This window comes from Lagopus leucura, unplaced genomic scaffold, assembly GCF_019238085.1.
Source record: "Lagopus leucura isolate 7727_CA_CO unplaced genomic scaffold, USGS_WTPT01 Super-Scaffold_100028, whole genome shotgun sequence".
Lineage (NCBI taxonomy): Eukaryota > Metazoa > Chordata > Aves > Galliformes > Phasianidae > Lagopus > Lagopus leucura.
In genome coordinates this window covers 4,203,974-4,230,708 of record NW_024962279.1, presented here as the reverse complement: position 1 = coordinate 4,230,708, position 26,735 = coordinate 4,203,974, and the positions used below count along the sequence as shown (strand labels likewise).

At 43.8% G+C, this 26,735-nt stretch overlaps 1 long non-coding RNA gene across 1 annotated transcript; it reads right to left on the bottom strand.

Moving 5' to 3' along the window:
• Nucleotides 1-219: 219 nt before the first annotated feature.
• Nucleotides 220-10,255, bottom strand: LOC122185294. Its single transcript, XR_006180833.1, has 3 exons — nt 10,223-10,255; nt 2,027-2,073; nt 220-247 (listed from the first exon to the last, which is right to left on the bottom strand). It is a non-coding gene; the product is annotated as an uncharacterized LOC122185294 (long non-coding RNA).
• Nucleotides 10,256-26,735: the final 16,480 nt, after the last annotated feature.

The window sequence follows — 26,735 nt, the reverse complement described above, 5'->3', positions numbered from 1 at the left end:
TGAATTAAAACCTCTAATAAAATTGTAAAAATATTTCTGCAAGTTTACCGGCTTTGCGATTCCTCCCGGTTTTGGGAGCCAGGCTTGGCGCGTTGCAGAATGGATTCTTTCTCTTTTTTTCAAGTGGGTATTTGAAGTACGATGGTGCAATTGCACTGCGCTATTTGTCTCTCGTTTCCAAATGTTTACCAGATACTTACTGGGAATCTCGCTCTTCACATGTGGTCGCCCTTTGTGGGAGAAGAAGCTGCTACAAAACAATACAGCGAGCGACGTGTGTGTTTGAGCCATACATTCATTTTAATACATTTCCATATACAGTAAAAACTCGTCTAGTCATAAGTCTGCCATAATACTCTCTCTGATATGAGATAGTTGTGCTTTGTGGAGGGAAAAAAAAAATATCTGTTAATCCTATTATAATTACCCTTGTTAGACTTAAAAAAAAAATAAAAAATAAAATTGGAGCAGTATCATTTTCTGCAAGGGTGGAGGGCTCAGCAGATCGCAGGAATGTGCATTGCAGAGAGCATCTCTTTAACTGCACAGCGCTCCCTGGATTTGTACCAGGGGGCCTGAGCAGTGAGCCTGGGGCTGAGGGAATCTCCTGTGTTACTGACTGCAAAGGATGTGCCATCCTTGTACACCCAAAAAGAATAATGCAAACTATATATATTTTGTATATATGTGTGTATTTGCACCACTTCTGCCTGTTGCCTACACGGTACTTCAGCTTAGCCTCAAAGCGCTGTGATCCCCACTTGCCAGTTGATATAGAATCATAGAACCATGAAGGTTGGAAAAGAGCTCTAAGATCATCCAGTCCTACCGCCCCCCTGCTACCAATATTGCCCACTAACCACGTCCCTTAGCACAGCAATCCTTGCCTTATGACCTCCAGGGACAGTGGCTCCTCGACCTCCCATTCCAGTGCCTGACCACTCTTTCAGAGAAGAAATTCTTCCTAATATCCAACCCAATCCTCCCCTGGCACAGTTTAAGGCCAATTGCTCTTGTCCTATACACTGAAGACCTCAACTTGACACTGAGCAATCACATTTATACCTCTTTGCATTCGGTTGACATTTGTTGTTGTTGTTTTATAAGTAACATTTCTATGAGCCACAACAGTGCAGTGAGGACTGCAGGAGGAGGGTTGAAAGCTGAAGTCGTAGCTCTTTCAACAGTATGTTAACAACCACGAGTAGAGCCAAAGTGTACGAATTTAATAAAAGAACAGTTACGGTTCTCTCTCATTGTCATTAATTTTATGCAGTTGGCCAAGGAAATGCAAAGAAAAATGTCCAGTTATGTTTGGATATTCCCTTTACACAACTGTTCCTGTTGTAATTACCAAGCGTCCAGTCCAATTAAATGGATGTTGAGAGTATTGCAGTGGCTCTGTGTGGGAGATGTGCACTTTCAGACGTTACTGTCGGCTAAGAGCGACCGACGAGGCACTGCAAAAGGAGCATGGCTATAGGCATCCTCAACCTGGGCTCCATCTTCACAGGCAAACAATAACATTCACCTTGCCAGAAAGAAAAGGGCGTTCTCACAGTAATTCAGGCCCTGTCCTTTTCTATTTATTTTTGTAAAGTTGATTTCAAATTTTCTTTTTGGACTATTCTCCTTAGTTCTTTTTAATTTGTGCTGAGCATGGTAAGAGCTGTTTGTACCACAGACCTCAACACAGAGCTGACTGGGTCCAGTGCGAGAACTTATGGCTCATTTACTGTGTGTGAAAATGGATTTCTCCTGGCAGTTTGTAAATATATGTGTATATACACCCAAATATGCTTTTTGTATGCTTTTTGATATGGAAGTGAAGTTATGCTATAGGAGCCCTGGTACTACTGCTTTCCTTGACACCCCATAGGAGGTGCATCATTAATTAATGGGAGATAAGAGCTGCCCTAAGTTGTCAATGGCTCGTACCCATCTTTACCTTAAATGCTGTGAGTAGGCCCCGAGTACTCCAATAGCAAACATGCACTCTTATCCATCATATTTTTGGCTTTGTTACCTTTGTAGGATGCAGGAAGGGAAAACTGTGTTCAGTGCCCATGATATCTATTGAAAACAAAAATACGAAAAATAAGAAGTAGAGCTTTTAATTATTTTGGCGAGTACCAGGGTTTAGTTTTAATTAAGTGCTCCGTTTATATATTTTTTTTTCCTGTTTCCTAGACATGCTGGACAGACTTGCACTGTATAGAATTGCACAGACAGAACTCTGGAGCACCTTCCAACACATGACGCTGGTGCCTCATGCTCACCCATGCCATTCTTAAATACTGCTACTCTGCTGCATGCTCACAGCTTCTCCCTGGCACCTTGTGCCATTTGGGGTGTTCTCACCTGTTTACCACACAACGAGTGCTGGCAAACTCAAAACAAAAACACCTGATAAAAATCAAATACTACACTGCTAACTGCAAAGTTCATTTCCCCTCAGAAGTCCTTCTTTAATTACAAAACCCGCATAACCCATTTCCTTTGGTGTGCAGAAAGGTGTGTAATTAAACTATCAGCATAATACCTTTCTACATGTAAAACCCGCACTTATGAACTTTAACTGCAGAATAAAAACTCCTATTACATGACCATTAAGTATTATGAATAAAGCAAGTCATTGTAGTACTTGATTAATTTTTATGCACTAAGCATTGTGTTCGGCACAAGTTTGGTTTCTGTCTTGCAGCCTCTGCCATCTTCTCCCCCCAGGGCTGTGCTCCATCCCTCCGTGATGCTCCTGGAAAGTCCCTCAGGCTCTGTGCTGCTTCTGTGGCCATCGTGGAGGAGAACAAGTCCATTTCTGTAACATCGCCATCGTGGTGTTGCTGGGGAACGGGGCGCAAGGTGAAGGTGGGGAAGACCAGGTCCCCTCTGCTCTGTGCATATCTCATCTCATCTCATCTCTGGGTAGGCTCTGAGGTTCTTCTCTGCTGGGGCCCTGATGTGCAAGGAGTTCCTTGGGAACTGCCTTGGGAATGGCATTCTGTATTCAGGGTTGTGAGCTCAGAGGAATCAATGGATGCTGATAAATTGGTTGTCAGTTTTTGACTAATAAGAGAAATCTGATTTGATCTTCTTTCACGCCAGTGTGGGAGAAAGTCATCCAAGGAGAACCCGTCCAGGTGCTCGTGCCTACTGCTTCACAAGAGCCCAGAAGCATTGCCTTATACGTGTTACCTACTGCATGGTCCTCCCAAGAACGTGCCTGCCATGCACCAGCACCTTGTCAAGTGATGTGGGAAGGCAAAAGTGAGTATCTCAGCTCAAACCCACAGTTTTGGAGTCTCAACAGGCAGTAAGACTGGGCTGTATGGTGCTCAGTGCTGGGTGGCCAATGGGATGTCTTCCACCCTGTGTGCAAACATTCAGGTCCCCAAGCCATCACTCATCAGCGCCTCACAGCCACGCTCCCATATGCTGTGTGATGATTACATTGAGGCTGATCTTTGATGTCTGGAATCAGGAAGTTTAGCTCAGCTATAATCAATAGCATTTCCAGCTCTTGGAAATCTGCACTCAGCACTCAAGGCAGCCAGTCTGCATTATGTCCTTGTCATATGTATATATTTGCATGTTCATTAGCTATGTAGTAGCACAGCTGTACGTGGTTTCATTTAGCTTTTAATTATCTTCTTTGGGTTGGTGTTTTCATCTCCAGCAGACTTAGGAGAAAAAAAAAAAAAAAGGAAAATCACTTAGGCAAAAGAAATGCTGCTGAGCAGGTCTGGGGCAAGGAGCACTGCTTCCTGGTGCATCCTACTGTTCCACCGCAAAAGAGATGTTTGGTTTGAAAGTTCCAGCAAATTAATAATAAATCTGTCTCTTCGTTTCCCCCCATCACATGCTTATCTTATTCAGGTGGTGAGGGAGTAATTTTTCATTTGAAGCAGGTGGTTGTTTACATAGTAGATAAACTCCATCCTTACAATCCTTGGCATGCATGTTTGTGTTTGCTCCAACAGCTGCTGCTCGCACACAGATCAAGGCATCCTCCTCTTTTGATGGAAATGACTCATACTCGGATGGGCTGAAACAGAAACACCATGCTCAGCTGCAGACACCTGCACTCGTGCACTGGCTTTAAAAGTTAGGATGTGGGTTTTAGCTAATTTTATTCTTTTTAGGTTCTTACACCACACCCTTTATTTTGGTTTCTGAGAAATTTCCATTAGCAAGAACAAAACAAGGTGACTAATATCTGTGCTGAACTTTCTTCTCCTTTCTTCCCAACCCCCCAAGCTCGGTGAGAAAGCTGAGATTTATTCCTTTTACTGTGATTACTGGTAATGAGTCCAGCATGACTGCTTTCTGCTTGGTTGGGTCTCAGGGCCAAAGTGGCAAGGGTGGTCTTGGGTCCATCCGAGGGGCTGGTTCTTGGCATTTCACTGCCTTTGGTATACTTTCCCTTTTTTGTCAATGGAATGGGGGTGCATTCGGTGCTGAGGAAATGAAGCTGAGCTTAACCTGAGCCAGTGTTGCCGATTTCTTCTTACACCAGTGGTTGGCAGAGGAAGAATTCCCGAGTGTCCACTGGGGAATTGGCACATGGCTGCCTGCAGCACATGGTGCCTTACCCAGGGGTAATTACGGCTCAGGAATGACGCTCCTCTGCACCAGCTCCTCACGCAGAGCCGGGGTGATGGCTGGAGCAGGCCTGGCCCTCTCTGCTCGCATTGCAGGAGCTCTCCTGTAGCAGGGAAATATATTTTTATCGTTTGCTTACCTTGACACTTCAAACATTTCCCCAGCAAGCTGAAGGTGTAATTAAATGACATGCCAGATGCCAGTGCACGTTATGTTATACCACCTCTCAGCTGGGCTAGCAAAAGGAATGAATGGAGCCTTAAGACAGCTCTCCTATAGTTACTTATTATCTCTTTTCAATGAAGAATGGGTAAGGTTGAGCAGGATGTCAGCAAACCTGTAATTTCCTAGCCTTTTGGTTACTTCTGTGCTTCTGATCCACCACTGATGTGAAGTTTTGTTGTACTTTTTTTGTTCTGTCAATTATGGCATCTCTCCAAGGAGGCGGCGGGCTCTCATGTCACACATGCGTATTTATGGTAAGGTATATTCGGATTTTCCTGTTGTGCCTGAAACCAGGTGTTTGGGCCTTTCAGGGTGGGTCTGCAGCGCTGCCTCCTCAGGGCAGCAGGGCTCTTGGGGCACTGTGCTTTCTCAAAGGCTAAAAGAACGCTGGCTGAGAAAATGACAGCAGGCTGTTGTAACTTTAGGAAATTAAATGATTTTTTTTTCAGAACTTTAAGAACAGGATTTCTAGAATGTATTATCTTACTCCATTGTGTCTGCTACCTCAGAAGATGGATTTGGTGTCTCTCTTGGCTGTTGCTCTCAGCCTTTAGAGCGGCTTTGCAGGACACCAGCCCAGTTCTTGGGGAGACGAGATGTTGGCTGTCACAAGACAAACTTGCCAGCAAGATTTATTTACTTACTTGGAAGTGGAGATGTTGTTTTAATAATGCAGCCAGCGGGGAATGGAGGTGTTGGCCCGAGCAGGGGCTCTGCAGCATCCTGTGCTCTCGCTCAGTGCAAGGGCACAGCCCCAGGATGAGGAGCAGTGCAGGAGCCATCCCGCAGAAAACCCAAGCCGTGAGCATTCTTAGTCTTGATATTTGTATTTTGTGAGAGCATGCAAACTACAGTGTTTTGGTTCCAGAGGTTTTAATGGATCAGTGATGGCTCACCATCTGCATGTGCAAGGCACTTTGTTTAGAAAAGAGTGCCCGTAATTAAAGATTAATTTACTAGCACTAACACCAACTTCCCTTAAAGTCCACGGTCAACAGCCACGCTCTCTTTCACTGGCATTTGCATTTCTAATTAGGACTGCTTGTGACCAGAAAGTCCCTGCGATTGGCATTCCATTCAATGCATTTTGTTGTCAGACCAATGCTGTGCAGCCAGGACAGTGCTGCAGTTAATGTTTTCTCCACTTTCTCAACCTGTGATATTTCTACTTTGGACGATAATTTCCTACAAATCTTCACTGAGACGGGCATCGCTTTCCTTCTGTCATTTACTGATTGATTATTTTTCTTCTTTTGGCCTTGGAGAACTGATATTAAGGAACCTCTTCAATGAGTTAGACAAAGCTCCCAGCTCCCTGGCTACCAGGGGCTGCCATGGCACGGCTCTCTTTGCCCCTGCATCAGTGCAGAGATCAGAACCCACCACTCTGCATGTGCTGTGAGTGATGCAGCACCTGCCAGGAGACTTTGCTGTTGGAATAGGCAGAAGAAAAGGGAAATATGGCTATTCCTCTTTAACAGGTGGGAAACCAAGGCACGGAGAGCTGATGAGGCTTGCCAAAAGTCAGACAGAAACCTGAAAACAGCCACAAACTGAATCCAGGTCCACTGAGACTCAGCCCAGTGCCTTCATCATTTGTCTCTTCACAGATTTTATTTCTGCAGTTAATTGAGCCGTTCCCTTGGACAGACTGAGAAGCTTCCACCTCCAGCTATAGCACTGCTGCTCCTGTATTTCCTCTGCATGACCTGTAACTCCTCTCCGTTTCCCCCCATGCAGGTGGAGCAGCCTCCCTTGCCCTGCTGCTCTGCAGAGCCCTTCAACAGTCATGTGCTTCATCCCTGACCTTCCCCACAAATAACTCCCCTTGTTCTTTCCTAACCTCAGCCCAATTTGCCCACAACATTGTGCTAATTAATGCCTACTGCAGAAATCACTGTAGATGTCTATTGAGCCTTCAAGCGGCCGCTGTGAGCCACTCAAATGGAGAAGGAAGAATTGTGAGTACCAGCACATCCCAACCCATGCACAACTGAGCCCTAAGCCTGGCCATGAGCCCTCCATGCTAGAGAAACCCTTGGAGTAAGCAAAGAGCTTATGCAAATCCCCTGCTATCTGTCACAAAATGGAGCTCTTCATACTTCAGGAATGATGGGAGAAACAATCTATCGATATTCTGTAATGAGCATAAATGCCCTTTATAAATTGTTTCCCTTTATTGACTCTAAAGCAAATGTAGCTGTGAATGCTGTACATTAATACATTTTATACCTTCTAATGGTTTGATGGCCTCATATATCCAGTAACGCTGAGAATAATCATTAGATTGTAAGGAGTGCAAAATATGTTTTATCACTTGAAAATGGAATTCCTTCTTGAAAGGTAAAACCAGTGGTAGATCATTGATTTGAAAGGTCAGGGTTAAAAAGCTTATTAACGACTGGGTTAAGCTCTAGTAAAATTCTTTGTTTTACTCAGCTGTATGAAGCATTTAGCTAAGTGAGGCTCTTCATTAGGACATTAGTGCTTTTATACTAGCTGTGTAAGGTAAAAATCAGTAATTTCCAGCTTATGTTCAGGAAAATGCATTCCAAGTAGCACCAACTACTCCAAATAACACCAGACAAAGCGTGGCCCTGGGCATAGTGGCTGCCAAGTCCATAGTGCCTGCTCTACCCATCCTCTGCTGGGAGCCCCGAGCAGGGTCTGAGCAGGCAGATATATAGCACAGAGCAGCAGGCTGTGGGCAGAAATACAAGCATGGGTCCCAGAAGCCATGCAGTCATGTCAGGATGCCCCAGCGCTGAGTTAATTAGCCATGACTCCCAGCCTGGCTTTAGATTAGCCCAAGTACTGGGTTCATGGGGATGCAGTGCTTCTTGCCTCTGAGCTGGGGAGCTGTAGTGGGAGAAAAGTGCATGGCCCTATCTACAGACATGTCACAGTGTGTGGATGAAGGGTCTGTACCTTGGGGACACCAGTGGTACCAACTCAAGTGCCCTGTAACTGCTGTCCATCTATCCCAGCAAGGCAGGAGCAGGGCCATCCTCTGAGATGTTGCTCACTGGGGGAGATGGGTCACCAACAGACCGCTGTTTGTGAGGGTATTCTTTCTTTCTAAGCCCCTTGTCCTGTACACGGCCTGATTCCAACACAACCCTTGGTCTGTGGATCTTGTGTTTTGTTCACACAGTGCCTTTCAGGAGTAAAACCGCTCTTCTGTCGTCCTCAGGGCACTGTCCCTGTGTGGCACTGAGCATCGCCCCTTCCTCAGTCCCTCTGTGCCGGGTTGGGTATTCAATTTCTTCAAATTTCTTTTATTTTTAGCACTTCCTAGAAAAATGCTTGCTGTTCACAGAAAGAGATGCAGTGTTAACCCACAGCAGCTGCTACCTGTGGCTAACCAAAAAGAGGGACCCAAAACTCCGTCGTGCTGCATTAAGCAGCCCTTTGTAATGTTTTTAAAGGAAGAAAATAACAATACAGCACATAATATCCACTGCACGTGCTTGGTGCAGAATAACTGGGATACTCAACACTTTTCATATGAAGCAGCCGTGCCAACCCAACCGTCAGAACAACTTTAATACTTCACAGTGAAATTAAATTGCAGATTAAAACAGATGGTTTGACCATTTCATTACAAGCTGTGGTGCTTATTTGCTGACCATTGGCTGGTATATGTAAACACATAAAAAGCAAAAGAGCCCTTAGGTACAAACCATACTCTCTCTTAACTTTTCACTCATGGTTACAGTGTGGCTATGAATGTTTTGGATCCAGACAGTCTTTAAAGGTACTGCATTCAATTTACTTTTACTGATGAAAGGAAGAGGTCACAGAAAGTGCAGAATGGGTGGGAAGAACACAAGGGCTTTGCTATCTGTCCTGCCAACACATTTCAGCTGGCAGCATGATGCAAAGCCATGCTCAGCAGCAACACCCCAGGCTGCTTCATCCATGGCTGCAGGGAGAGGGATCTGGCTGCTCTGCTCTGGTGTCTCCATGGCTGATTTTGGATGCCTCTGGCCCAAAACCCCTTTAAGGGGATTTTATTTGTAGATTGCTGGTGCTGCTTCATTCCTCTGTTTGCTTACGTGGCTGCAGGGAGCATTACCAGTAGCAGAGAGGTTTAATGAAATGTTTGCAAAGTGCTTTGATGTCACTGGCTGAAAAAAAATAATGTTGCTTAACTGCAAAATGTGAGCACCTGGAGCAAGGAAGAGGCCTGTCATTGAGCAGTCCCACACAGGTGTGTGTGCCCTGGTAAAGTAAAGGGGTGTTGGGCAGCTTGCAGCCCACTTGGACCCATGGAGAGGACAGCACCAGCTGCATGCAGCAACGTTGCCCCAGGTACTTCATTTTTCAGATGCTGTTAAACAAACAGAATTCTACTCTAAAAATAATAATGAACAAATCTATAAATGTGTTTAGCTTTGGCAGCACTGAAATGAGTAGATGATGTCTCTTAAAAGTGTGACTGCTGTGCTTCCAGATGTTTCCCATGGCAGTTGGTGCTGGGTTAGGAATGATGGCTGGAGAGATATGGTAAGCAGGGAGTATGGTGAGCCAAAGGCATTCTGCTTTACCTGTTTGTGATGTAGTAACATCATGAAGCCATATGAGCACCTAGAGAGAGCCCAATGCCTGCATGACCATCATGACCATGGATTGAGAAGGAGAACATCTCCCTTCACCATTGGTAGTCCAACAAGCCCAGTCAGCCCTGTCCCCAGGACTTGTGTCTGAGCCTGTGGGCCAGGGGCCCCAAAGATAAGAAAATAAAGTTAGGATTTCATAGCTTTAGGGAGAAAAAAATCTGAAGCTACGGTGCTAAAAGTCTTGCTAAGTTCTTGTGGCAATGAAATGGGAATTTCTAGGAATGGATACGCTCAGCAAAGCAAACAAGTAGGAGCTGCAAGCTGCTGCACAGTCTCAGTCCGTGCTGCTGCAGGCCCCTTGGAAATGGGAATTAATATTCCACACTGGGGCAAAGACACATTCATAGGCACTCACATCTGCATTACAATTTAAAACTTAGACTGTGTCCCTACAAGAGCTCTAAGAAATGAGCATCCAAGGAGGAAAGTGCAGGGGAAGGCATTAACCAGAGTCAATCACCTCTCCGTGACACCCTTCTTTTAGGATCACAGCTACATCTTCAGACAGATAATCCTTGATCATTCTGCATTGCAGCTATCATGCAGAAGAGTTTTCTCATATAATAGCATATTGTTGACAACAAACTAGAAGAGAGATTTAAAAAAATTTTTTTTACAATGCCTAAAAGGGTATAAAAAAGAACTGTATGTTAAAAATCAGTATTTATCAATAGCCCAGGCTATAACTGAGGATTCACAGCATGGACACTGACAGAATGGAGAGAGCATTGTAATGAAAAAAGCGTATCCATCATCAACAATACAATACTTACCGTGACCTAAGGTCAGGTTTGTACAGTTACACCAGATGTTAGATTTCAGCCGCCCTTTGAAATGAAAGAACACAATGGTTACTATTCCCGTAGTGTTGTGGATTTCATTAAACAACAGGTTTATCTTTCAGCTTTAAAATGTAGAGCAAGATTAGGATATTCTAACGTTTAGGTTACAGAAAGACCCGGTAAGCACAATGTGAAGTAGGGCTGGTGCTATCACACGCTGCAGTTTGGCACGCAGCAGCCAGATCTGCCTGGTGGTAAAATTCAAAAGGCAGCAACGCAAAGGGTGCAATAAGAGCACGCAGGAGTGAAAGGAAAAGGGCTGGGTGCTCCCACAGCAGCCCTGGGGCTGTGCTGGCCCCAGCTGGATGTGCTCCGTGGCACCGGGGACAGCAGGCGCGTCTGAACAGGGCTCGCTGTACCACAGCCTGCTGCCTCTGTTCTCCCTTCTCCGTTGATAACAGAGGAGTGGGACCATCATTAGAGGAGCCCAGCCTGGAAGGTGGCTCAATTGTTCAGGATTTCCTTCAGTGACCTCTTCTGAACCTGCCTGTTCCCTCCCCCCGAGCTCAGCCCATTTCCCACATGGAGGGAGATGTTCCCTTGCAACACCGGCTCCTCTTCTGCCTTGTTTGTGTTATTTAGCTCCCTTAGCACTGACTGTTTATACATAAATATATCATTCAGACATAGAAAGCTATCTATCTTTAATTTAGATACTTATTATATATATTACATAGTGCACGCTGTATGTTACATGTTATCTATTACATATGAGTGGTTTACATAAATACACAATTTAGTTACATATTATATATTTATTACATAGTATGTGCTATGTAATGTATATATAATGTGTGCTTATATATTAAGTATTCTATTGGAGTGGCTTATATACATACATAGATAATTTAGATATTTACTACGTATATTATGTGGTATGTATATTATGCTGTGTGTTACATACACATGCACACATAACCTGAAACTTCAATATGAACTCCACTCTGAAGTTATATTCTCATTCATTAATAATAATCGTTAACAGTAATCAGCAACACTGAACGTACTCAGATCTAATATAAAAGGTGAGGACAGACTTGGGGCAGGTGTGAAGAAGCCCCCGTTTCTTCAGTCCTCTGTTTTCTTCTCCTCCCAGCTCTGTGTTTTTTTGTAAACATTTTCTGTTTCGGACCATGCAGGTAAGGCAGAGGAGCAAAGCACATGTCCCAAATTATTTCATTAAAAATTAATGCTTTATAAAAGTGTACACATTTCATTAACTTCACATTGCACGCTTTGCAAATATTCTAAGGGATGCTAATCTCCTGGCTTTAATTAGATTGAAGGTCTCTTGCAAAGGCTATCATTTTAATATAAAATGAGCGATCTTTTAAGCTTTGTGAATTAGAAAACAGGAACTCCCATTTTAGATCAACTGTTACACCCTGAAACAAAAGAGTTCTGTGTTTTTGCAAAAAGTTAAGGTTTTTGCACCGCCTAACATGGAAAGTCAGAAGCCAGGCAGTGCAAATATCCTTTGTTTCCACCCGGGAATGTGTTGCATACACTCATGCCGAGTTCCACCCCAACTCTTCCACCCCATCAGGGTGGCACCTGGTCCTGTTCTCCTTGCTCTGGTGGCTTTCTGCGTGACGTCAGGGAACTCAGATCACCTCCAAATCGCACAGTGACCCTCAGACAGAGAACTGTGTGGGAGAGAGGAGCAGGGCTTTGCCTGGAGCTGGATGGCTGCAGGGAGGCACCGAGGGGCGGCAGTAAGGCGGAGGGCTGCTTCTCACTGAGGACTGAACTCCTTTCAATCTGCAGTTGTTTTCTGCCCCTGTTCTCCTGCTATTATCCCCTGCTAGGAGACGAATTTTTATATTTCTGACCAAGACCCAATCTTCTTTCCCTTATCAAACATAATAGAAAGTGCTGTAGTTATAGAATAACAAACTCACCTCCTGGATAAATGTCAATCTATTTTTAAGTGTGGGATCAGCTCTGGAGCTCCCCATGATAACGTATCGCCTGATGCCAGCATGGTGTCCCTTCATTGCTGGTCCGACTCTCCTCCAGTCCCACACAAGCCACAGACCTGGCCTTGATCACTGCCCTTTTACCTCTCCTAACAGTACCCTCCTTGAGAAGGGGCTGGTCCTGTCCACCCTGACCCAGAAGAGTTTTTCTTCTCCAGAACTTTATCCAGTCAATTTTAAACTACGCTGTGCAAGTGTACAAATCACCTGTGTAGCGGTGCAGTTCAGCTTTGTGCATTTTGCTGTTGGGCTTCTGGACCCATAAGGTGCTTTCAGACTTAACTCTGTCTTTTGTGGAGCAGGACTGGGAGGCAGCAGTATAAAAATTCCTTATAGTCAGACACAGGACAGGCTGCCATGTGGAATATGAGTATGGAGAGGGACTTGTAAAAGCCCCCTTTATTTGTACTTGTGGGGAAAAGGCCTCCAAAACCATTGCTGGCATTTGTTCCTATCTGAGCAGCACTCAATTAAATAATGATATTTTTTTTCAGTTAGTCATTCATGCCAATTTGGCGTATAGGCTCTTCAAAACTAAGAGGGCTAAGCTCCAAGTCTAAATTTAATTAATCAATAATTGTCATTTTTAAACAATCATGATTTATACAAAATTGACCTTTAGAAAAAGAACCGACTCCATTAATGTCTGTGCTTAGCTCCCTTGCTGCGGCAGCTCTTTCTGCTGACAGCCTTTCTGGGCAAGTTTCCTTTAAGAGAACAAAATCCTCAACTTCATTTCTTCAGTTCCCTAATTTTGATTCAGAGCCACATCTTTGTTTAAAGGTTTATGTAGATAAACCTCAATTTTGTCAATCTCAATTTTGTATAAGAAGCAGGATCAACTTCTAATTTCCAATGTTAAATCCTAGGCTCTGCTTTCCACTGCAATATTCTCAAGATGACTATTCCAGGTTAGATCCCATGCTGGGCTCAACATTTAGAATAAACTAAAGAAACAGTAACTTCATTTACTCATTAAGACCACGGACTTGCTCTGAAGCGATCTACTACACCGTCAGCTCTCTGAGTTCAGGCCAACACACACAACAACGGCACGGACAGTAACAATGACATTTGGGACTGCCCGAAATGCAAATCCACTGCTTTCCTATTGCCTAAGGACACACGAAGTAATACCTATCATCTTTTGTGAAAGTCCGTACGTGGATGAGATGTGAATGATCTTCCCACAGAGTGCCCAGCTGCTATCGTAACGGCTTGCTGCTTTAAGCACCCAGTGAGAGGGAAAAAGTCACTGGCTGTCTGATTTCCTCCTGCACAGTATCTCATGTACTCCCAGTGCCACTTGCAGTATGTACTACTAAGCCAGTGGCGCAAGCTTTGTGGCTATTGTGGTGCTGTTTGTTTTCCTACAAGCACTGATCCATAAGGGCACAACTGGGGGGTGAAAGCCTTCAGTTCGAGCTCTGACTATAGGAAGCCTGCTTCCAGCTCCCCTCTGTGCTGCCACATACCAAGGACGCCGCAGCCCCTTTTCTAGAGGGCTGGGAGACAAATACTAAAGCACGAGGGATATTCAAGTATTATTAGGGCAGTGGTCAATGTGGGGTAAAGACAAAGATCGAGCCGCTGATTTTGTTTTTTTGGGAGAAGACAGGGCACCCATTCTGCAGTGTTTAGGTGTCATACCCACGCAGAGTGAGCTCCCCTCTTACCACACCTCACCTCGTGCCCCTCTGCTGAGGTTGACCCAACAAACACATACTCTGTACGTGCTGTGACAGGTGCTGCATTTGAGCAAATGTTAATGGACAGCATGTTAACTCTAAGTGGGTTCATGTTGCTGAGTGCGTGTGCGAGTCTGCCTCTCTCGTATAAACACTCCTGACTCTCATCTGCTTTGATCAGTATCATTCACTTCTGTGATCCTCGCTCTTTTCCAGTGCCCTGACAAATTTTTGGTTCCACGTCAACATCAATATCTCAGTGGCTATCACTGAGGTTGAGATGGGCCAGCTCACCTCAGGATCACACCCCGGCAGTTCAGAAACGATCCGAGGGTATCACAAACCTTTTACAATGTGTGTATCAAATCCTCTGCTGAACTCCACATTTCTGAGCATCTCTTTGCTATGGATTTTTATGATCTGGAGCGCGTGGGTACATTTCTGCTACCATTGAGCAGAATAGAAAAGGACAGGGCAATGGCACAATTGCACTCTTTCCTACTCACACATTCACTTCAAAATCTCTCTTGTTTAACTCTTGGGCAAGAAGGGAGGAAGGTTTGTGGCATTACCCAAACCAAGGTAATGTAGTAGAAAATTTGTGTTATTCTTAAACAAGAGAAATTTGCAAAGAAAAGGACTGGCATTACACTTTTTCACATGATCTCTGAATTTGACCCACATTCGATGGGCTGTTGGATATACAGTATTTGTGCTACATTTTTCCTCCTTGTATTCATTACGTTTGAATATGGGGACCAAATCCAAAGCTCCATGAACTTCAATAGCACTGTTCTGATTTCCGTCAGATGAAGTTCTTCCTTTATATTTCAGAAGACATAAGAAATGCACTGGGAGAACCTCAGACTACACAGTCTATGTCTTCAATGTCTTTAAAATCCCTTTGCTGCAGGCCATTACCTCAACTTCTTTTTTTCTCAGTGGCTGGTTTACATCTTAGATACTCAAAACAAAAAACATTGGCGCGATCTGTATTTAAAGCACCAGCTTCTGGAAGTCGTGTTCACACTTGTGTGAAAGGTAGCACTCTGTTCTTTGGACAAAAAAATTTTCTAATCTCTTTCAACACCACTGAGAGAATTTTCTTTCTCCTTTAGAGGCAACTGTAACGTGCAAATATTCTAGTGCTTAGAGAATGTATGGAAGTGTGTGTCTACACACACACAACTTAATCATTAGGCTCATTTTGAAACCATGTGCTCCAACTCATAAATAAAGTCTATTAACATTGAAATATTGATCAAAATCAGGGATTCCAGCATCATCTCTTTCTCTGTAGGCTTCTACTTCCACCAAGGCTTATAAGTTAACATTTGAATTGGAATTAGCCCTTATAATTACATTTATATTAATAGAATTACAAGGCAAATGTTCTTCAGAGTTTTATCTTCAAGTGATAAACTGAATTGTCACTTCAATCTATTGCGCTTGCACAGAGATTTACTATATGTGAAACTCAAAGTAATTTTGAGATTGAAACTTGGGCAATCCTCAGGACAGACCAAGAGCAAGAGACTGATTTATCTGCTCTTAGGTGTCTGTACCCCATAAAGATTTCCTTTCCCAAACCCCGATTGGTTGCTCTTACCAGCCCCTTCTGTAACCCAGCCCTTGCATTAACTACTCAATGTGTACAGAAATGTTTATATCCCTTGGGTTTGAACCTCCTTTAGTTTCTGTTCGTTTCCCTTTCTTACAGCCTGTCCATTTGTTCCTGCATTTGACACCAGTTTTCTGACATCTCTCCCAGCTATTCCCCTTAGAATCGTATATAAAATAATGATGTCCACCCGAGCTTTCCTCTCTTCAAAAAGCACTGACCTAGTTTCTCTGCTTTTACAGTAGAAGTTCTCCAGTCCCATGTCAATGAGGTTGCCCTGACATATCTCAGCTCTGATAGTTATCTCTCTCTTTTAATAATGGCATCCTGAATGGGGATTATTTCCTCTAAATGCATCTTCAGCTGTTCCCCGTAGAATATTTCCTTTTGAGTTACCTCCGATTGATCTGTTTTTGGGAGTGGGGCTAAGCAAAGACAGCTCTGATCTTTCTATCCAGGGCCTGACCACAGGTATGATGCCTGTGGACTTTGGCCAGAATTGGAGCCTTTGATAACGTATTCCCCAAACCTGTGTAAAACACAATGAGAAAAGCTGTAGTTTAAATTACTCTTTCTTATTATTAAGGGAGCAGATCCTCAGCCAGAGTAGTGGGTCACTTAAGTCCTTGGATGTGTGCAGAGATGACAATATTGCCTACCAGCTACTGAATCGTTATTTTTGTACGGCGCTGCTCACCTAATTCCTTAGCTTTGCGGTACATTCTTTCTTGTCGTTATGTCCAAATTTCCCTCCCTTCCTAAGGAACTGATCCTCCACCATCAAAGTCAGCGGGAGATTTTGCCAGGCTCCTGCAAGAACATCATCAAGGCCTGGATTTTGATTTGGGTAAGTTTTCAGCATACTTTGATTTCTTTTTTTTTTTTCTTTTTTTTTTCCCTCATCCTTATTATTTACTCTTGTCATTCCTCGTGTTCTTTATCACTTCTCATCGACCTCAGGCTGTAAAAACTTCCCCTTGTCACTGACTGCAGTGCAGGTGCAGGAGCCGAGCCATACTGCTGGACCTGCAGCCTTTGGGTATGTTAGGCACGATCCCAGGTACCCCACTGAGGACAGCAAACTCTGGTGCTGTGGGTCTCTTCAGCGTATGAGTGCTAATTTGAACTTTGAAAAGAAAAGATAGTTTTGAACCGTGCAGAGCAGGCAAGCAGTATTTCTTTCTGATGTTTACTGAGAATGTAGATGTACCACCACCTGCCTCAGTTCAGCCTCAGAAATGCAGTGCACTGTCTGGCTGCTGTGTAAGGAACATTTTTGCTGTGCTGCTCAGGGGAAATCAAGATGACATATACATTTTGTCTAACGTTATATGGCAAAAAGCAACATGAATGTTTACTAATTTGCTTTGTACTGGTAGCTCTTTGCAGTAGGAATCATCCTACCTGGCTTGGGAGAAGGCATTATTTTACAGAGTAATAGCTTCCATTACTTGTGATTCAATTTCTGTTTTCCAAGTGGATGCAATCTCGATTTCCATTAATATATTTATTTTTAGGGGGAAAAAAAAATTATATATATATATGTGTATACATTTTTTTCCTTTTTTTCTCCTAAAAATATTCACATGATTGGGTAACTCTGCTGAGCGCTTCCTGCAGAATGGAGGCAGACGTACACTGGCAAAGACCTATGCTGATTCTGTCCTACTGAAACCTATGGACTTGTTTCCTAAGCCAGACTTTCATGTAGATATATTACCTCACTGAGAATTTCTTGTCAAACCGTGCAAAGTAAATAAAAGAGAGGTGAAATATCAGCAACAAAGCTAGCAAATGGAACTGAATGCTCCATTTGAAAGAGCAGATCTACCTGTTTACCATGCTAATCTGAAATGAAATGAAAATGTATGTTTTTCATCTTTCCAGACAACGATCTTCAAATACAGGTAGTTAAGGACTTTAACAACACAGTTTTTGCTTTTTTTAAAGAAAAACTCCATTGAGGAGGTATCATACCTCTGCCCTGAGAACCTGCTGGCTGCTCCCTACCTGTCCCCCATACTGCCAGCTCCTAACCAATCTTGCCAGCCCCCAAACTAGACATTATTTAGTGCTGTACGTAGCTTCCCATATTTGTTTGGTTCAAGTCAGCATTTTGTCTGCCAGAGGCTAACCAGGTTTTATCCTTTGCTTCACAGAAACTAAGCTCACTTTGCAGCCTTCCGGAGGGAACATCCTCTCCAGACGGCTGCACACTGCTAATTGCAGGGGAAATCCTGGCAGCATCAGGGTCAGTGCCAAAGCCTCCCTGAGTGCAGCGTGCCTGGAGCTCACAGCTGTGTGGACTGTTTGTCCATCAAGGACTTCTCACCATGGAGGCTCCCGGCCGGCCTTGACCTCACTCAGGAGTCACAGCTCCCTCGCATCCTCACAGAAGGGCTCCTTTGACGCAGCTCCATCCCTCTGACGTACCTTTGGCGTTTGCAATTTGTCATAGGGAGGAAGAGAAATGCATCATCTAGCTGTTTTTCCTCTGCCCATCACCCAGCCTTGCTCTGGGCTCCTGGCCACCACCTGCTCATCCCTACGTCACATCCCAAGGGAGCACTGGTCCATGTAGCACCTGCACAAAGAGGTGGTGGAGGCCTCAAGGAGCTTTCGGGTCGGAGGAGAGACAAGAACATGACAATAATTTAATTTTTCATGCAAAACTCTGCTAGGAACTACCAGACTTTCCAAAATGTATTCCAAAGAAATGCAGAGATAGATTCCCGACCGGCATTAATCAGTGCTGATTAAGTCATGGAGCTACGCAATTTCTGCCTGGTGAGTACTTTTCCTGTCATTGATTTATTACCTTCCTTAGAAAAATAAGACCTGGGAAATAAAGAGTTCAAGTAAATTTGCTCAGTTACCCAGCCAACTGTTGACTATGGTACGAGGGGTAATAAATGATCAGGGGAAATTCCTCGTGCATGTTCATGTATCGAGGTCAAGTGTAGAAGTGTTCCACGTGTGCTTCAAATCCTCCAGAAGCTTTGGGACACAGCTCAACCACAGCAATAGATGTGGGGCTAGATAAAACAGAAGTGTGCATGTGGACATTGTGACCACAGCTTGGGGCTCAAGGCAGAGAGCCTGCAGGACGCCTTCCCTTGCAGCAGGAGGGGAAAACCTACTTCTTGCCAGCCTGCCACAGGGCTGCTATTGCTCATCACTGAAATGCAATGTTTGCATCCAATCCTCGTGTCAGCAGTTGAGGCCACAGAGCGCTCTTTCTTTCCTCTCCATAAGACAGCTCCTGGGAATATCTGCCTTCAGGTCTGCAGGATTGTGCTGTGTGGGGGTTATTGTTTTCCTGCACACACATGGCATTGTGTTTATGTCACTGGATGCATTAACACCACCATCTGGTTCTGTTTTTCAAATGACAGCAGACTATTTGTTAAACAGTTTCTACCCCATCTTCTCTAAGGTATTTTAAGGATAAAGTCTCCAGAGCTATACAGAAGGACACATCTTGTCAAGTCTATTTCTTTGACTTACCAATCTGAGTTTGGTGTTGTTTTCCAACTCTCTTTGGAGCATTTGTTCCACATTTTCATTAACCTGACATGATGAACAACTTTCCAAAACCTGTGAACTAAGCAGCATGAAGAGCGCGGCTGTAGGAGGCCTGCTAAGAGCAACACGTGGGGCTGTCCAAACAGAAAATGAATGTTTTGACTTTTGGGTATCTGTTTTGTGCCATTAATAATAGATGTGGTTTCTGGAAGGAGCTTGTCACTTGAAGGTGACATCAGATCCTTTAAAATATGCATCACCGGCAAATTGTGGAACATTTCTGAACCTAGAGCTAAGTCATAGCCAGGGACTCCTTACGTTTACTGTAATAGTTTGATGAGCATAAAAAGACTTTTATAGGGAACAGAATAAGATAATTCTTCAAGATACAGTTGAATTGCAAGGAAAGGATAACTTCGCAGCTTTTTCTCCCTTTGTCCTATTGTATGCAAGTGGACCATTTTCTCCTCATCCTGTGATTCAGATCACAGTGACAGGTACTTGGTGCCCTAGATGGGCTCCCCCGGACCCAGGAGAGGAGCATTTATCACTCTCACCCAAACTGTGCACACACTGCATCTGTTCTCAGTAAATCTGCATGGATACAAACATCTGCCTTTCTACTTGTCAGTGGCACCTGTCGCCAACCACATCCCAAGACAATGAACGAGAACTTTTTTATTTTCTCAAAACCAGGATATTTGCATATGCAAAGCCTGAGGCTCAGCCCACACCCTTTCCTCCAGATCATCACCTCTGCACCACTGCACTAAATAAATTCACAAGTTATCAACAAGCCTGCCAGGCCACTCTGGGCTCCCCATTACTGCGCCTGTCATTGCCACTCAGGGCTCTGCTGGAACGTGACAACTCCACAGCACAAGGTCACTCCCCCAGTCACTCTCTCGCTGCTGCTTGGAGGCAACCATTCTGAGAAATGATTTGTTATGGTAGAATCGGAGGCACATTTGTTAGTTAATTCATTCTGCAAAACTCAAATGAGATGAAAAACAAGCAGAGATCTGACAAATGGCATTTAATTATGTCTGAGCCTAAAATTCATAATACATATTTATGCTGCCCTAAGTCATTCGCAGCCAAGGTCCCTTTTATTCTCATAACTGAGTCCAATTGCTGATATGAGAAGAGGGTGTTAGTGATGGGCTGCTCCATGGTCTTTCATTACGGTGCCTCTTTCATAAGCCTTAGCTTCCCACCCCCTGTGCTCAATCCATGCTTACAGAGCAGCACCTCTCAGTTGTCATTCTTCCATGGCTGGTGTAATAATGCAAAGAAGAGCTTACAGCTACCCATCAACTTTCTAAAGATTAAAATGGTCTGGTTGCTATCCTTGCCTAGTTTCTAATGTCTCCATTGATTTTCACCTCAGGTGAGGAAGGGGTGTAAGAAGGTGCCAGGCATAAGGAATTGTGCAAGGAATGTCCAGGTGGTGAGCTGGGCTGCAGCCTGCAGGAAGGACTGGCCCTGCTGCTCTCAGGATAACTTCTTTCCTACAGTGGAAGGGCAGCTGCCTCTGCAGTAACACGAGCAGCAATGTTAATACAACGCAAATAGGAACATCTTGCACTGATGGTGCAGAGGCTTTAGAGATCATGCTAAGTATAAGCTACCAGAAAGTGGGCACGTGTGCCTCGTCAGAGCAGAAGCTAAGATCTAGAGAAATATTAACAATCACTGCTGTGCATGCATCAACATGCTGAATAAGCATTTCTTTGGTATCTATGGACTCTGAGTTAGGTGCAAAGGACTGAAATGGCTTTGTCACAATGACATATGCTGACACTGCAGATGATGTAGATGCATACTTTTACATCTATTGGTGTCTATTATTGTAAAAGTGAGTTATTTTAAAGTCCTTCTATCAGTATGGCATGGAGTGTCCAGCCAGCATCTTGGTCAATGCATGACTGAAGAGAGTTCATCTCTCCAGCTTCCTGAACCTTTGCTCTCAGCAGAGCCACCTATGCTGGAAATGCTGCTCATGACCATAAAGTCAGCAAGCAGCTCACCATTCTCTGTAGCAGGCTTCCATGCCAGCCTGAATGACCCTGCTTTGAATCCTTCTCCGCTAGAGTCCCAAGCAGCTTCCTCTGATCCCTTGGAGGGGAGGACAGAATCTCCCCAGCAGCTCAGAAAGGAGCTGATTTCGCAGCTCTGGCTTCCTTACCATCTCCCCTCTCACTGCTTGAGCCTGGAGAGCGTTTTTCCTGCTTCTTGACATCCTCGCCCCACCGAGGCACTGGGGAAACCACCTCCCCTCCCCTCTGTCTTGGCACGTTGCCACCCAAACTCACTAGGCAGCTCCAGGTTTTTTGTTCTCTGGTGGGAAATTTCATTTGACCCTTTCAAGTGGGACAAGAGCAGATATTAGATTTGTTGACGGTGAAGTGCTTTTATCTGAATTCAACAAAAGAGGCACAATGAAAAGATTGCAGCTGTTGAGCAAAAGCACTGCACCTATTACAGAGTTCATAAGCATTTACAAGTGGCACACCAGCAAAGGCTCTCCTCACCCCAGCAGACGCTCACCCCTTCTGCAGAAAACTTGTTAATCTCTCCATCAGCTCTGCGTGCTTTACATATGTTTGGGAAAATGCGGTGTTCGACTCTCTTGCCAGATCTTGCAATGATAGAAATGATATTAGCTTTTAGTGAAAACTACATGGAGGTGCTTTATCTTCTTGTAAGTGTTCTAGGGCTTCTTACAGCAGGATGGGGCCGCAATTTGGAACACAAGAATTTTATTACAACCTGAGTTATCTGAGACCATTGGCCTGTTGAACAGACACCTACTTACACTCTCACACTTTACGTGACTTTATATGCATATAGATAGAAGACAGATTTAACTTAGGAAAAATTATTACTTTTTGCCTGTTTTCATGCACACAAATGCAGTCACATAGCTACTAGAACAATATTTTCTAAAAATTAAGGTGGCAAAAGGGAAGATACCAGGATGACAGCAGTTCTGTCAGTGTATGGGACGTCCTAAGGAGATCGAGGAATACACTGGAAAACACAGAATCACAGAATGGCCAGGGTTGGAAGGGACCTTAAGGATCATGAATGTCCAACCCTCCTGCCACAGGCAGGGCCACCAATCTCCCCATTTAATACTAGACCAGGCTGCCCAGGGCCCCATCCAATCCGGCCTTGAACAGTCAGTAAGCTTTGTCTCATTCCTACAACTTTTGCATCTTGTAATATTCAGCTCTTCAGACTCTCTCTTTACATCTGTTCTGGCCTCTGATTTTCTTTGTAGGTGCCCTCAGTTCCGCCCTGTTTGCCTGTACCTTCTTCAGTTCAAGCCACCTACACAAAGAAGTTCTGGAGGTGCTTTCATAGTTACAAGACAATGAATTTACTAGCAAAAATAAATAAATAAGTAAATAAAGACCACTCAGCTGCACGGGATGTGGAAAGTCAAAGTCCACGGACTGCATCAAAGCCCATCACGATCAGTGCAAAAATTCCCACAGCCCTGAACAGATTTTGGATCTGGCCCATGTGTATTCAGTAGTGACTTCCTACTTTGCATACGGTCACAAAGGGAGTCCTTTCAGATTGTTCCTCACCAGGTCCAGCAGATCTACAGCAGAATGGTGGCTGGGTGCCAGCCCAAGTCAGTCCTATGGGCGAGAAACACTCGCACAGCCTTGAGCCAACAGGGTTAGGGGTGTCAGCACGTCCCAGCAATTGGCACAGCTGCAGCAGGACAGCAAAACATTTCCAGTTTCCAGTAAGGACTTCCCTAACCTTTCCATATCTTCTGTGCTCAGCCCACATACAATTTGGGTCACTCAGTGAGGTGACTGCTCTAGTACTAATGGGAAATGAGTTCCTGAGGTCTTGATTCAGTTAACATATGGACTAGTACAAGCATTATGAAAATCCAGCCTCCTGTACATAGTAATACCAAGTGTTGGAGTAAATCTATGGGAAATTCCTGAGCCCCAGAAGTTTCTCTACTGATCAGATGGTGTCTGCAGAACAGCACTGGCCCTCTGCAGAGAGGTGTGGAGCTTCTGTCCAGAGGGAGCATTCCTGGCACCTTTCTGAAGTCCTATATTCATTCAACACACACATCAGTTTTTCCTTCTCAGCTGATCCTAGCTCACCTTCAGGAACTGGAAAAATGATGAACTCCAAATAAGAAGGGAGAAGTCACCTTGTGGGTGCAGTGCCCCACATCCGTGCCCCCAGGTTCCCGCACCTTGCTGGCTCCCACATTGGAACTCCTGGTGCAGAAGGAGCTTGCTGCTTGAGGTTCAGAGCATTTCCATGGGCAGTGGTGTGGTTGGCCAGGCCTGCAGCCAAACCTGAAGTTCCTTCTCTTCTTCCTCTGTCTTTCTTGAAAGTGTCTTCTAAGGGAGACCTGTAGCTTGCAGAAAAACCCAGGCCACAACAACAGGCAGAACCCAGTCAGAGCAACCAGTGGTTGTAGACCCCCTCCTCATCCCAAGTGGCTCCAGCAGTTTCCTTTGACTCTTTGACATTGTTCATGTTATTTACACAGCTGCACCAGTAACTTTTTCTTGCTATGTATTTATTGCCTTCTGGTTTGTTGTTTTTTTTTTTTTTTTTTTAATACACATATTAGGTTTTTCTCCCTTTAGATTTTAGAACAGCATTGGTTTATGTTTACTGCCTTCAAAAGGGATTTGCTTGTAATTAGAAACACAAATCCAACAGTACCTCAACTGAACTGCCCTGTGCTTATCAGCAGGATGCATGGGCAGGTTCTGAAAGCCGAATCACATAATTTCTACATCCGAAATCACTTTCTAAGATTTTTCTATCATTATGACTATTTCAGTGCTCACCTGCCTGAAGCTTTATCCCTTCTCATCTGATTATTCTGCTAGCTGATTGTAAAAAAAGTGCAGCTGTGCATTATAGATGTGTGTGTGACTGCCCAACGGATTTACGTGCCCCATTATCCCCATGGCACACAACCTCAGAGGCTTGCACACACAAACAGCCTGTTAGCTGTAAAACTGCTGGCACGGCTGCTCCGTTTCCATATGCAGCCCCCATGAATATGCATATAAGTTAGGTGCATAGGCACACACACTGCTGAAACTGGAGGCCTCGGTGTGAACCTAAAGAAGAAAGGACAAATGCTTTGGAGGAGGGCTTTAGGTCAAATTCAGTGCTAACAGTCAGCAGGCATAAATCTGCTGGGTTGTGCTCATGTGCCTTATATCAGCACAACTCATTTTCTTCAATTAAATGGAGGAAAACACGGTGGATTTATAGTTTTTTTTTTTGCCTTTACATCTTGTGGGTGTTTATAATTTTCCTTAGTTTTCCTCTTCTGATTTTAATAGACAAAAAACAGCCCAATGTAGTTTTTTGTCCAAAATTTCCAGGCTCCCAGAATTAATAGAAGGAGAGTTTCTGGATACTAGCATGCTTGAGAATCAGGCAACCAAAGACTGTAAACACAGGCTTAGGTGTCTGAATTTAGGCACCTATTTTTTAAAACCTTGGCCTAGAAAATAAAATATCTGAATGTATATAGATAATATAAATCACCAGTCACTTTTATTACATGTATGTTTATATAAAGACCTTAGAACACATTTTTAAAATGTAAACGTTCCTTAGTATGTTTAACTACGTGTCTAAAGAAGATGTAGGACAGAAAGAAAACAAAAGTTTGACAAATGTTTTTGATCAATCCTGAAGAAATCAATAGGAATTCACTCACAGCATGATTTCATTTAACTTTCCATGCTAGGAATAGTAACCTGGCTTTCTGTTAAAGCAAAAGCATTCATACTTCTTAGTGATTTAATTCTCATGTCAACATATATCAGCCAGGCAGAGAATGGCTCGGAGCTGGGGAGGGGAAGGGAAGGAGGAGCGGATGGAAACAGAAACGTTGTGGATGGAGTTGTATGGTTGAGTGACTTTGTTTCACCAGAACTGGATTCTAATAGAAAATAAGGTTTTCACTGAGGTGTATGTTTCTCTTCCCCTCTAAGGGAGCCAAAAATGTCCAATTCTTAGAGCATGTTTTATTGCTTGTTTGAAAAATATCTAACACCTGAGAACTGGAGCAGCTTGATAGAGAAAAAAGAAAGAACACAGAACTGCAACACTGCCCCAGCCAGGTGCCTGTCAGCCACACACACATCCCTACAGCTCTGCCACCTCCATCTTACTCTTAACTCTTCTTTTTTTTTTTTTTTTTTTTTTTTTTGCCAAAGAGGGAAACATTTCAGCTAATAACATCTCAGAGAATTTCGTTGAGGAGATATCCACTTAAAAATTTTCCTCCCTCCCCCTGAAAATTGAACCTACCCGATGAAGAAAATCTTCACTTCCTCCCCCCGCAGCGAGGTGAAGCTGTTAGCACTGCAGGTTCCTGTGTCAGACTTCTGCTCCCTCAGCAGATCGGAACCTTACACAGTGTATGGAAAGTGACAGAGCATCCAAGCCAGGAAACATCTGGCTTACAATATTTTCTTCTTGTTTGTCTATGTTTGTGCTCCTGAAAGAGCATGCATTTGTGTCCATAAGTGTGAGTGTGTGCATGTCTCTTCTTATTTATCCTAAATATAAACAGTTTTCTGAAGGGACATTATTTATATTGAGATAAAAGGGTTTCCTTCATGGATGTTTGGCTCAAAACATGAGCCTGGCACTGAGCACCATAATGGACACAAAAGTGTGCAACCTGTGTTCTACAAACAGTGAGGAAGAGCCCAGGCTTGTGTTGGTCCATTACGAGGAAAGCTATGGATGCTGAAAGAGATCCCAGCTTTGCTGCTCCATCAAATCCCTTGTTATATGTAAAGCAGATGTCATTTCTACAATGCCACATGCAGGCTAAGAAACTATCAGCTAGTGACATCTGAAAGCAACCTAGCTATGGAATATGCTTTTATCTTGTATACACACAGACCTGTGCAGGAATGCACACATCCTATGGCTTAAACAGGATGATTTACTATGAATTTTTCCATCAGCATCCAGACTTGGCTGACCAGGGAATTCAGACAGAACTGATGAAAACTGTTTTACTTTTAGGGAAAACTGTTGAGTGAGTCTGCAAAAGGCAACACCATAACATCCAGTTTCAATCCAACGAGCTACAGCAGCTCTGTTGTTATGTTCTGTATTATTTGATATTTTTGTGGGCAAGATCTGAAGCAAAATAGCTGTGTCTGTTTAGCTGCCTGAACAATAGAAAAGTTTACGCAGCTCTTGAGCTGAAATGCTTCTGACAGTTTTCAATTTTAGCTCTTTTGATTTTGTAAGAAATCTGCAAAAATATGATTTTGAAAATCACCAGTTTCATGCTTTATTCCTTTCTCAGAATTAGACTATATTGTCCAACTCAGCTTACAGTGTCTGAGGGAATCCTAGAGAAGAGCTGGCAAGAATCAGCGCTGGGCTGTTGCTTGGAAACTGCCTGGGTTCCTGTATTATTGCCTGATGTAATAGTTATATTGCCCACTTGCATCTGTTAACAAGCAATACAAGAGAATCCACAGGTACCAATAAAGAAATAAACCTGGCTTCCATTACTTAGCCTGAAAATTCATCAGCGCTTTTTTTCTGGCTTGGTAAGAGCAGGGAAAAGCGTTTTGTTCAGG